Below are 12,530 nucleotides of genomic sequence, written 5' to 3'. Positions count from 1 at the left end.
CACATCTACCCCTACCATCAGGTCAATAAATATTCCTCTCACCCCAGTACTATGTACTCTCGATGTGATTCATAGTTTAGGTACATAGCATGGAAACCTCCACTTAAATTACTCGACTGCACAGAATGTCAACGACCCTGCATGTTTAATTCTTGAGATGAGAAGCACGCTTGCTTTTTGCTAGCAGGACCTTGCACTAAATTGTATAAACTAAATAGGAAATAAAGTAATTTGGTTGTTTGGAAAGTAGTATGCAACCGTCCTGCTACCTTCTTAACCATGAAAATAAGAGACTAGGGGATATATTATCAACAACTAGCGATAATTATCGCTAGGTTGGCTTAGCGGCAATATTTTTATCGCCGAGCTGCGGCAATTTTTATCGCTTAGGAGCATTGATATTATCAAGGTTTATCTCCTAAGCGATAAAAATTGGCCGAAATGCATGAATATCGCTGAAAAGTCAGCGATATTCATGCATTACCGAGCAAATGCTCTTAGCCATGTTATCCACCTCCCATTGGATAACATGGCTAAGAACTGCTCAGGGCAGGTGTTAGCGTTTGGAGATATTCGCGCTTAGCGCGAATATCTCCAAAAGTTGGTAATAGGAGATAGCGATGTTAGCGACTGTTTCCAGTCGCTAACATCTTGGCACGCCCACTTTGCATGTCATTAGTGATAAATATCACTGACAATCAAAGTGGGGCCCAAGATGGTCGCTATCTCCTACTAGCTGTCGCTAACTGGTGTTAGCGACAGCTAGGTAATTCCGAGATAATTTTATCTCCGCTTTCTTGGCTTTTAAAGCCAAAAAAGCGGAGATAAACCCCCTTGATAATATGCCCCTAGATTATCATTGGGGGTGCCTTAGCAGAAACTGAATATAGTGATATAACAAACATTCTGGGAGGGCTACAGTGAAAGCTTCCAAATACAATTATACTAGGACACATCCAATGTAGCAGTGCTAACCATTAGCAGTAGAATGAAAGAATAACACATTACAAAAGAGCGACCTTATTTGTTTTAATCTTATATGACTAAAGAGGCAGGGAAAAGAAAGAGCTTCGACAGCCTTTTAAATAAGAAAGTCAGCAAGGGAGCTGTCTGATGGCATACCTCAATGACACTTTGAGTGAATGTGTTTGTTTATACCAGTGCCCAAGTGACAGAATAATTGTCCAATTAGGAATATATGAATTTATGGGCATGTCCAGACTGCGGTTTTAACTAATTAGTTTGTGGAATGTGGCAGTAGTGTAATAAAAATTTCAATTTCACACTTGAGCATGACAGATGCTTTGAACACAGTCTGAGCTGGACAGTGTGTGTTTGAGTCCATGAGAAAAAACACATTATTTGATGCAACTGTACAATATGTAATCTGTCTCCTATTGCATATTTCTGTGTCCCGTACTTTTGCTCCCTAAAATAGTAAACAATGTTATGGCTTGTTTGATGTATATAAAGTTAACATACGGAAAATAAGCGCATGCATTAAATCATATTTAAATCAAATAAAAAAAATAATGTTTTTTTTAAACACAAGACCCTATGGATCAAATTCTTGAGCATATACCCTGCCTCACACATAGCTAGGGTTTCCAGATCTGGACTGAAACTACTGCGAGAGAACGATTTTAGATATAATCTAATTATAAAGAGAAGTAATCGTTTACCACTGGACTCAGTGCAACATTGATCGGAACATGGTCCGTGTGTAATGGAGGGCTGATCCCATTCTGCCTTTATTAAAACATGCATTAGTACATATGGGCTGTAGAGAGGTCTGTAGACACAATGGCTCAGTAGAACACTCCTCAGAATATTGAGAGGCCTATGCAATGACAAAAATAGCAACTTACCTAGCTCTTCCTCTGTCACAAATAATGAGACATAAAAGGCATTTTCAGATATTACCACCATCCAAATGCAAGATTATAAGGGACTGAATAGTAGTTTAAAAGTCGTTTTCTATTGAAAAGTGAACTGAAGCATAATCTAAAGCCAGATTGATAGTTGTGTAAGAAATGTTTGGTGATGAATTGATTGTAAAGTTGTGCATATCCTGCTTCTTTCAATGTTCTCACGAGTTTTAGGCGAGTATCTGGCTAGTTACTTTGGTCTAGTGTGGGTTGCTCCGAGGGTGGGAGGATCTGAGCTGTCTGGAGACCTTCAGGAAAGATGCCGTGATTGGAGGGAGGCATTTACAATCGTGGGTAGGGATGAGAGAGATTCTCCAAACAACACATTTACCAATAACATCAGTTTTTAACGTACAACTGGATAACTTAACTCAAAGATATTTGCTTTCTGACAGATTAAAATATGTAGGAAAGACAGCAAGGACATCATTGTGTATTACGAAAACTTTGAATCAGTTCATTTCATTTTGATAAATCTACACGGAAGAGTGTTTGTCCAAAACCAATTTACCCAAACATTGCAATAGCTTGAATGGATGTAAAACAATATCCAGTCAACAACATCTATATGCAACTCTAAAACTGATTAAATAGGCATGTGACAATCAATAAAAAACTCAAAAACAAAGTGAATCAGCATGAGTTAAACTTTTGCCTGAAGAATTTGCTTTTCACTAAGCAATGCATTCAATTGTTTTTGATAATTGTCTGTTCTGGCTCAAGCAAGCTACATACTACATTTTTTAGAGTCAGTGTCAATATTTTGGGAGGGTAAATACATATTACTAAAGAACTAGCATGGATTTCCCTGACACATTTTGCTGCATAGATTAAGTAGAAGACTGAAAGTCTACTGCCATTAAATCCATGATAATTTTCAAAATAGATTCTAAAATGCATGCCCTGACATATTTTCAGGTCAGTGACAAAATATTGAAACCACAAATATTGTGGGACATAAATATTGTGTTAAAAATATTGAGTGCAAAAATATAATGATCATATACTTATAATGTAAATTCACAAAACTAATGAAAATAAATATCATTATACACTGATATCAAACACAAAAATATAGTTTTTAACAAGAACATAGTTAAACATATTAAACAATAAATATGTTAACATTAAACAGTAAAATAATGTAAATTAAATATATATATTTTTTAATTATATATACATTGTCAGCTTATTTTTAAAAACCTCATTAAAATAATAATAATTACAAATTATTTGTAAACTTAAAATATATATATATATATACAGTTTATGCATTGAACGCTTTGAGATGAGAGGGTACGGAGAGGAACTTCTCATTGATGCCTATAAAAGAGCCAACTCCACACATAGGAAAGATCTGTTTAAAAGCAAGGAAAAGAAAACATCAGCTACCAGTGGGGGCAAATTCAGGCTCATAACCACCTTCTCCCAGGATGCCGCCTTTCTCAATAAGGCCATTAAGAAAAGCTGGCATATTCTGCAGACTGATCACCTACTCAAGGATGATCTACCCACCCATCCCCAGATCACATACCGTAAGGCACGTTCTATTAAGAATGATTTGGTGCAGAGCCATTTGATTGAGTCCCCCAAGACCAATGCTTTTGGTGAAATCTGTGGTTTTCCCCCTTGTGGGAAGTGCAAGGCGTGCAAGTTTAGTAAAAGAGTCAGATCTTACACAATCCCTAATACGGGGATACAACGTAGGATCAACAAATTTATAACTTGCTCCACGCCTTTTTGTGTATACTGACTGACAAATTTCGATGAGGCGTACCCGGTGGCGCGCCACTTCAATCAAGCACATAAGCGCAACAGGGATCTGTTAAGCTTTTTTGGCCTGGACCATGTACCGCTTAATCCGAGAGGGAGGGACAGGCTTGTCCGACTCCGTAGACTCGAGTCCAGGTACATAATTGATCTGCAAACCAAAATGCCACTGGGTATGAATATACATGAAGAATTATCATCTCATCTGGGGGAATGTTATACTGGAGTAGTCCAGCTGGGGGCATTTTATTGGGACCAATTGTCGACTATGAATTTCTAGCTGCATATGATTTCGACTTGGTTCCTCTACTGGTATATGAAGCTGATGACCCGTATTGTGATATTGAGCTGAAATTAATTAGATTTTGCTTTTGTTACACATTTTTTGGACTTTGTCCTAGAGTCATCATGATTGATTTAAGGCTATTGAACTTTTTTATTGTCGTTCAGCCTTATGTATAGCAAGCTCTTCTTGGATAGGCATTATTCGTGCCATTTATGTTAGTATTATGATATTATGTTTTGTGATTGAAGCCTCAGTATTTGTCTTTGTCTATTTAATTAATTGACAGGAGTAAGGATCCACCTTGATTCTAGGGTTGAAAAATAACGTACTGGCCCATCCAGGGCTTGATTGTTTGAGATTATTTATATCTTTATTCCTTTTGGGGAGGTAATGGGTAAAGCAGTTTCATTTTAGCCGTTAGTACATATGTACTTGGACCTTATTAATTTCTGTATAGATGTGCAGAAAATTGCGTTCCATATTATTTATATTGATGTGTCTGATATATTTGCCCATCCAGGGCGCAATTATAATGTTCAAGTCATGTTATTGAATGTTGTACTTAGACACTCCAAGATGGCGCTCATGCTTTTCTCCCCTCCCTATAGGTATGTCCTATGTTTATTTTCATGACCATTATGTTTAAAATGATGACGCCTCTGCCGGTTCGGTAAACTTAGAGAAAGGTTCCGACCGAAACGCGTCAGTTTGCTGTGGTAATATTAAATTTGTGACAACGCACCTCCGTGAGTGCTTCCTTCTTCCTGCGGGAGAATTACGCTTTGGGAGGTGGAGCAGTACTGGATTTGCGAGTGCACCCTTGCAACATGAGCACCCGCCTGGGAGTGCGGCGCTTTGGTGTTTTTTGAGCTGATATATATATATATATATATATATATATATATATATATATATATATATATATATATATACATGTATATTACCTACTGGCGATAGCCAGTAGGTATATATAGTTAGGACCTAGTTACCATAGGAAATCCCCAACATTCTATTGGTAATAACTTTGGCGCCGATTGAGGAATCTGCGTGTAATTTTCCTTAAAATTGCTTCGCTGCGCTCTGCTCCTTCCCTGAAAGTTTCGGGGGGATTCGTCAAGCGGGGGCCGAGAAAAAAGGGGGGTCCCAAAACGTGTTTTCCCCATGTTAATTTCCATAGGGACCTTTAGACACGGCTACAGCCCGAACGGCTGAACGGAATTACACCAAATTTGGCAAAATGGTAGAGCCTGCTATGCAGATGTGCCTTTGCTATGTTTGGTGTATATCCCTCCACTAGTTTTTGAGAAAATTGAATGTGAAATTGAGTCCAATGCAAATTCCCATATGACCTTTAGCCACAGCTACAGCCCGAACGGCTGAATGGAATTATAACAAACTTGACAAAATGGTAGAGCCTGGTATGCAGAAGTGCCTTTTGTATATTTGGTGAAAATCCCTCCAGTAGTTGTTGAGAAAATTACATTTTCCCAAAATATTTATCTATGGGCAGGACACCGTGAGTGCACTGTAAACCTACTGTACTCTGTACCTTCCTGAGTACGAGCTGCATGCTGATTGGCTGCTACTGTCTGTGAACATTCCAAAACAGAAATTGTTGGCAGCCATCTTGTGCCTCGGTAGACTGAGGCACAGGAAAGCAGAAAAACAAACGTGTAGAACTCAAAAAGGGGGCAGGGTAGAAGCACCCTGACCCCCTAGGCCTGCTCAGGTGGTCCCACAAGGCCCCCCCCCAAGCCTCCCCCTGCAATTTTTTTTTTTAAAAAACGCGGGGGTATGCGCACCGTACGCGTACCTTCCGCGCACGGTGCACGTACGGTGCGTGAATGGTGCGCGTACCCCGCGATTTTTCGAAAAAAAATATTTTTGGGGGGCCTTGTGGGACCCCCTGAGCAGGCCTAGGGGGTCAGGGTGCTTCTACCCTGCCCCCTTTGCGTGTTTTGCACATTTGTTTCACTGCTTTCTTGTGCCTTGGTTCCACCGAGGCACAAGATGGCTGCCAACACTTCCTGGTTTGGAGTGTTGACAGACAGTGGCAGCCAATCAGCATGCATTTCACAGGAAAGCAGCATGCACATTGGCTGTCAACACTTCTAACCAGGAAGTGTTGGCATTCATCTTGTGCTAGGTAGACCGAGACACAAAAGAAGCAGAGCTCACAGCCCACACAGCTCTCACAGCCCACACAGCTCTAACAGACCACACAGCTCTCACAGCTCTCACAGCCCACACAGCTCTCACAGCCCACACAGCTCTCACAACTCTCACAGCCCACACAGCTCTCACAGCCCACACAGCTCTCACAGCCCACACAGCCCTCACAGCCCACACAGCTCTCACAGCCCACACAGCTCTCACAGCCCACACAGCTCTCACAGCCTTCACAGCCCTCACAGCTCACACAGCCCTCACAGCCCACAGAGCTCACATCCCACACAGCTCTCACAGCCCATACAGCTCTCACAGCCCACACAGCTCTCACAGCCCACACAGCTCTCACAGCCCACGGAGCTCTCACAGGCCTCACAGCCCTCACAGCCCTCACTGCCCACACAGCTCTCACAGCCCACACAGATCTCACAGCCCACACAGCCCACACAGCTCTCACAGACCACACAGCTCTCACGACCCACACAGCTCTCACAGCTCTCACAGCCCACACAGCCCACACTCTCACATCCCACACAGCTCTCACAGCCCACACAGCTCTCACAGCCCACACAGCTCTCACAGCCCACACAGCCCACACAGCTCTGGCAAAGATAATACCAGCAGCGAACAAGCACTGGCAAAGACAATAATGGCAGCAAACAAACACTGGCAAAGACAATAACGGCAGCAAAGAAACACTGGCAAAGACAATAACGGCAGCAAAGAAACACAGGCAAAGGCAATACCAGCAGCAAACAAACACTGGAAAAGATAATACAATCAGGGGGGCAGGGGCACGAAAAATGGCACAATCAGGGGACAGAAGGCCCGACAAACGGGACAATCAGGGGGCAGAAGGCAAGAAAAAACAGCACAATTAGTGGGCAGAAGGCAACAAATACGGCACAATCAAGGAACAGAAGGCAAGAAATACGGCAAAATCAGGGTGCAGAAGGCAAGAAATATGGCACAATCAGGGTGCAGAAGGCAATAAATACGGCACAATCAGGGGGGCAGAAGCCAAGAAATATGGCACAATCAGGGGGGCAGAAGCAAGAAATACGGCACAATCAGGGGGGCAGAAGGCAAGAAATACGGCACAATCAGAGAGCATCTTGCTCCGGTCCAAAAATCGGATCCCTAGGGCTGCTCAGGTGGTCCCACAAGAATATTAACATATTTAAACGTTATCCGCTAATAGAATTAGCATTTTAAAAACCTTGCAAATTCACTGAAAAAACCATAGGTTTCAGGCCTTATTTAGTTAGGAATTAGCATTTCAAAAACCTTGCAAATTCACTGAAAAAAACATAGGTTTCAGGCCTTATATAGTTAGGAATTAGCATTTAAAAAACCTTTGAAATTCACTGAAAAAACTATAGGTTTAAGTCCTTATATAGTTAGGAATTAGCATTTAAAAAACTTTGCAAATTCACTGAAAAAACCATAGGTTTCAGGCCTTATATAGTTAGGAATTAGCATATAAAAAACCATTGAAATTGCTCCTATATAGTTAGTTGTACTAACTATATTTTGCGCACCCGCAATCCACTGCTGATGATGTCACATATTACATCATTCATGACATGGTCAGTGACATCAGTGATGACATCACTGATGACATCTCAAATGACATCACTGATGACATCTCATTTGACATCACTGATGACATCATTCATGTGATAATACGATGCACCTCCTCACACTCTAATATAACCTTTGATACACCCAGTGTTAAATACAGACTACCATTCTTGAAACCATTGACACACCAATACCAGTTACTACATAGGCACTCACTGATTCCTAGGTCTACACACACATCCACTCATTCACCCATACAATCACTCATACATACATACAGTCACTCATCAATACAACACTATCATATGCACTCATACACCTATGCAGACTCACACACTGCCACTCATCCATGGAGTTACTCACACACCTAGTCAGTCATGTAAAGAATAAATCACACTTCAATTTCCTCCTCTATACAGTTATTCACAAAAACCTTACTTATTCAAACATATACTAACACATACTTACTCTCTTATACAATCACTGATACAATCACTGATACAAGTACACATTGATCTGCACAGAGTCACACACCACCCAGCCAGCCACACGCACACTCAGTCTCCCATACAAATACTTGGGCAACCAATCAATAACCCATATAGCCACTCATATAGCTACTGATCAACACATGCAGCAGCTTACACAACAACAGACATACTGATGCACACATTCAGACAGTTTAGTCACTAATCCATGCATTCAGTAAAACACATTTATTCACTCACTCTTACAGTCAGTCACGCACCTACTAAATCCTTCATCCAGACACTTATACATCCACTCATTCTTCAATATGTAAAACATATTTAAACTTTACAGAAACACACAGTCACTGGATGATGTCATCAGTGATGTCATCAGTGATGTCATTTGAGATGTCATCAGTGATGTCATCAGTGATGTCACTGACCATGTCATGCATGATGTAATAAGTGACATCATCAGCAGTGGTTTGCAGGTGCGCGAAATATAGTTAGTACAACTAACTATATAGGAGCAATTTCAATGGTTTTTTATATACTAATTCCTAACTATATAAGGCCTGAAACCTATGGATTTTTCAGTGAAGATGTATATATATATATATATATATATATATATATATATATATATATATATATATATATATATATATATATAACTTCGCAAGCATTTCCACATTTCCAACTGAAGAAGGCAACAGAATCAGCTTCAAAGATTGTTCACACTACCAGTCTATCATCTACGCTCAGACATCACTACACTAAGGTAAATGCACTATACGGCCAGTGAAGACATGAATGCATCAGTCAGTCAGTCAGTCAAAAAACAACATTATTTGGTTTATCATGACCATAAAGCACACAATAAAGTTTATAACAATCAAAATTTAAAAGTGTTGTATTTTCAATAAAACTTTTAAATATTTACAGTTTATAAAATTCCCAAACCTATTCCAACCCCAAGCATTTGTTCTTTGTCCGCTCTCAGTAGGAGGTTGTCCACTAGCTGCATGAATTTTACACCACAACATATTAAAATATTTGATGAGCCCCCCATCCAGCTTGTTACCGCCTGTCTGTCTGCAAGTGCGAATCTTTAAGTCATTTAAAGATGCTTTTAACAACTTCCTTCTTTCGATTTTTAAGGTATTGCAAACGCACATCAAGTGGCATATGGATTCTGTACGATATCCACATAGGTTACAATTTTCTGCTTGCTGTTTGCTTTTTCAGGTGGGGACCAGATCCTTTGAATTGTGATCCCTTAGTGTGTATGCCATGAACCTATTTTTTAATGATAGTTGGAAGTGGGCTGCTAAGTAGGGTTGCGGTTTTAGCTCTATATATGAATTTATTACCACCCAAGCGTGACAACGTTTAGTCAGTCTTATTTTATCTTCCATAAAGGATAATTTCTTAGTCATGGTGTTACACGCTCTATTAAATGCTGTTCTTTCCAACTTGCTGTTCCAGGCTGCGTCAATCTCTAATACTTCCAGGGCTGTATACAAGTGATCGCCACATGTGTTTGTTTTTTTTGGGTCAAACTGAGACTTTATTTCAGTCCAGCATAAATTGTTAAGCGATCCAGGTTCAGATGCTCTGACTTTCCAGCAGAATTTTGCAAAAATTGATTATCTTTGATATTCCTGGTTCTGGAGACCGAATTCCAAGCGTTTCTGTGCTGGGGATGCTCCTTCAGAGAGGTTAGAAAACAGCTTTATATACCTTTGACTGCAGTTCATTTAAAATGGTAATTGCTTGGCCATGCCATATTTCCAGGCTGTAGGACAGAGTTTTTGAGCAATTGTACTGCCATTATTTTCAAAAGGTGACCATGGGAAGGACATACCAATTTCTTGTAAAGCTGTTTGTAGGCAAAAATTAAGGAGTGGGCTTTCGCTTTTATATCCATTTTTTGATCCTTAAAGGACATGCTTTTGCCCAATTTAATAACAAGGTATTGTTTTATTTAGTTCCAAGCCTAAAAGGTCGAAGCAGTCTGTCAGTTTGTTTATGACTGTTTGCAGCCTTTTTGGTGTTTGGCTCACGACCACAATGTCATCCGCATATTGCAGGAACTGTATTGACTCATTTGCCAGTTTAGGCGGATGACCATTTGTTTTTAGCAAGTAGTTGTTTTGGTCTGCTAAATATAGATGAAATAAACATGGTGAAAGGACACCGCCTTGTTTTAATCCGTTAGTTATATTTATCTTTGAGGATATTCTACTGCCGTCTCCGAGCTTCACCCTGACCCAAGTTTTGTTATATAACAATATTATTGTGTCTTTCAATTTTTGGGGTAGTCCCCATGCTTCCAATTTCCGCCAAAGGCGGCCTCGCGGCACTCTGTCAAAAGCAGATTTCAGGTCAATATAACATGCCAATAATCCTGCTTCTTTACTTGCAGCTTTTTCAATTGGGAACGCCAATGCTGCCAGGTTTGTGATGGTGCCCATGCCTTGCCTGAAACCTGTTTGAGATTTTGGAATTATTCTGTTTTTCCTCCATCCACTCCTGTAAATATTGTAAAATACAAGATGCAAAAAGTTTTGCCTCTTCATCAATGAGGGCAATGACATGAATACATCTATTTCCACCTAGGAGGAACTATGTGAGATGGGAATTACGAGTAACAGTCCTTCAGGTAGTAGATTTCATCCGCCATCAACCTTCATTCCTATAATGCCTAAGGATGTGATTGATGTCTTTAGCGATTGCGTCATTGACGATCTAAAGAAATTGAATAGGAATATTCTACAGAAGAACAAAAAAAAGACATTTGGAGATACAATATTCTAGTCTCATAAGGAAATTACAAGGTAATAATAATGTAATCATTAATAAAGCGGTTAACCCGTTCCCAGCGTCGAACGTTCAGCGCCCAGTGCTGAACGTTCGGAGAACGAATGCTGGCCCGTCGGCCAACGGTCGTGCGCAGCATTGGGGAGGTAGCGCTCGTGAAGACCGTTGGCTGACAGCAGCAATTAACGGGTTAAGGGAGGCAATATAATGTTATGGCCAAAAACACTGTACATGAAAGAAGCCTCCCACTACCTTAATGATAGAGACTGTTACACAAAAGTTACCTTTATTGAACAGAGGCAAATCAAGGAGAATGTGTTCAAGGAATTGTCCCAATGGAAACGAATGGGCCTTTTAAGCTATTACCCAATAAGCCCTACACTGTATTGCATACCCAAGGGCCATAAGAATACAACAATATATTGGGGAGACCTATAATTTTAGCTCAGAAAAGTCTTCTAGAACCCATGTCTAAATACGTTGACTATTTTCTACATGACTTGTTGAGCATCTCCCTTTGTTTATCAGAGACCCCAGTCACTTTCTATTGAAAATGCAATATGTAAAATGGGAAAGTGATTATCTTTTTATAGTAATGGACATACGTTCTCTGTATACTAGTATTCGTCATGCAGAGGGTATTGAAGCAGCACGCTATTATTTGGGCAATCGCAATATTCAATTTCATGAGCATAATGAGAGGATTTTAAAATGATTGAGATTTGCCTTACACACAACTATTTTTTGTTCAATAAAGAGGTATACCAACAGTTACATGAGATGCGATGGGGTCATGCTTCTCTCCCAGCTATGCGTGTTTGCATGTTTATTTATTTATTTATTTGCATGTTTATAGGGCGCTGCGAATCGACTCCCGGAGGAGTATCTCCGCGCCTTTGGCAGCAATTAAAGAACAACAACTCGTCATGATTTAATTCAAAGCCCTAAACCAGCTAGTAGTTAAAAAGGAACGTTTTGAGTTTCTTCCTAAAAGGGAAATGTTCCCTGCATACTCTGATTTCCTTCGGGAGTTGGTTCCACAACTTAGGGCCGGCTACAGAAAGGGCCCTACCCCCCTTTCTAGCTTTTATGGCCCTAGGAACACATAACAATTCCTGATCTCCTGATCTCAAGGGAGGAGTATGTCCTCAGGACCCTCCGCAGTTACATTTTTAACAGTCATGTATTCCACTGGTGGAGATTTATTGATGATGTTTGTATAATTTGGAGAGGACCTGTAGAATTGGCTAAAGAATTCATTGAGACACTCAACAATACCACGCTGTATTTAAATTATACTGCAGATATAAGCCATGTGTGTGTACCTGCGTTGTTGGAGATATATATGTATATATATATATATATATATATATATATATATATACATATATATATATATATATATATATATATATATATATATATATATATATATATATATATATATATATATATATATATATATATATTTATATATATTACTCTCCGACTTGAAAAAAC

The 12,530-nt window shown here is 39.8% G+C and overlaps 1 protein-coding gene across 1 annotated transcript in view; it reads right to left on the bottom strand.

Annotated features, from left to right (window-relative positions):
• The window catches only part of THSD4 (thrombospondin type 1 domain containing 4), a 2,294,989-nt gene that overhangs the window by 1,232,440 nt on the left and 1,050,019 nt on the right, over positions 1-12,530 (bottom strand). The window lies entirely within an intron of this gene.

The sequence above is a fragment of the Lissotriton vulgaris genome, chromosome 2_1 (assembly GCF_964263255.1).
Source record: "Lissotriton vulgaris chromosome 2_1, aLisVul1.2, whole genome shotgun sequence".
NCBI classification, from domain to species: domain Eukaryota; kingdom Metazoa; phylum Chordata; class Amphibia; order Caudata; family Salamandridae; genus Lissotriton; species Lissotriton vulgaris.
This window is presented reverse-complemented; position numbering and strand designations above follow the sequence as displayed.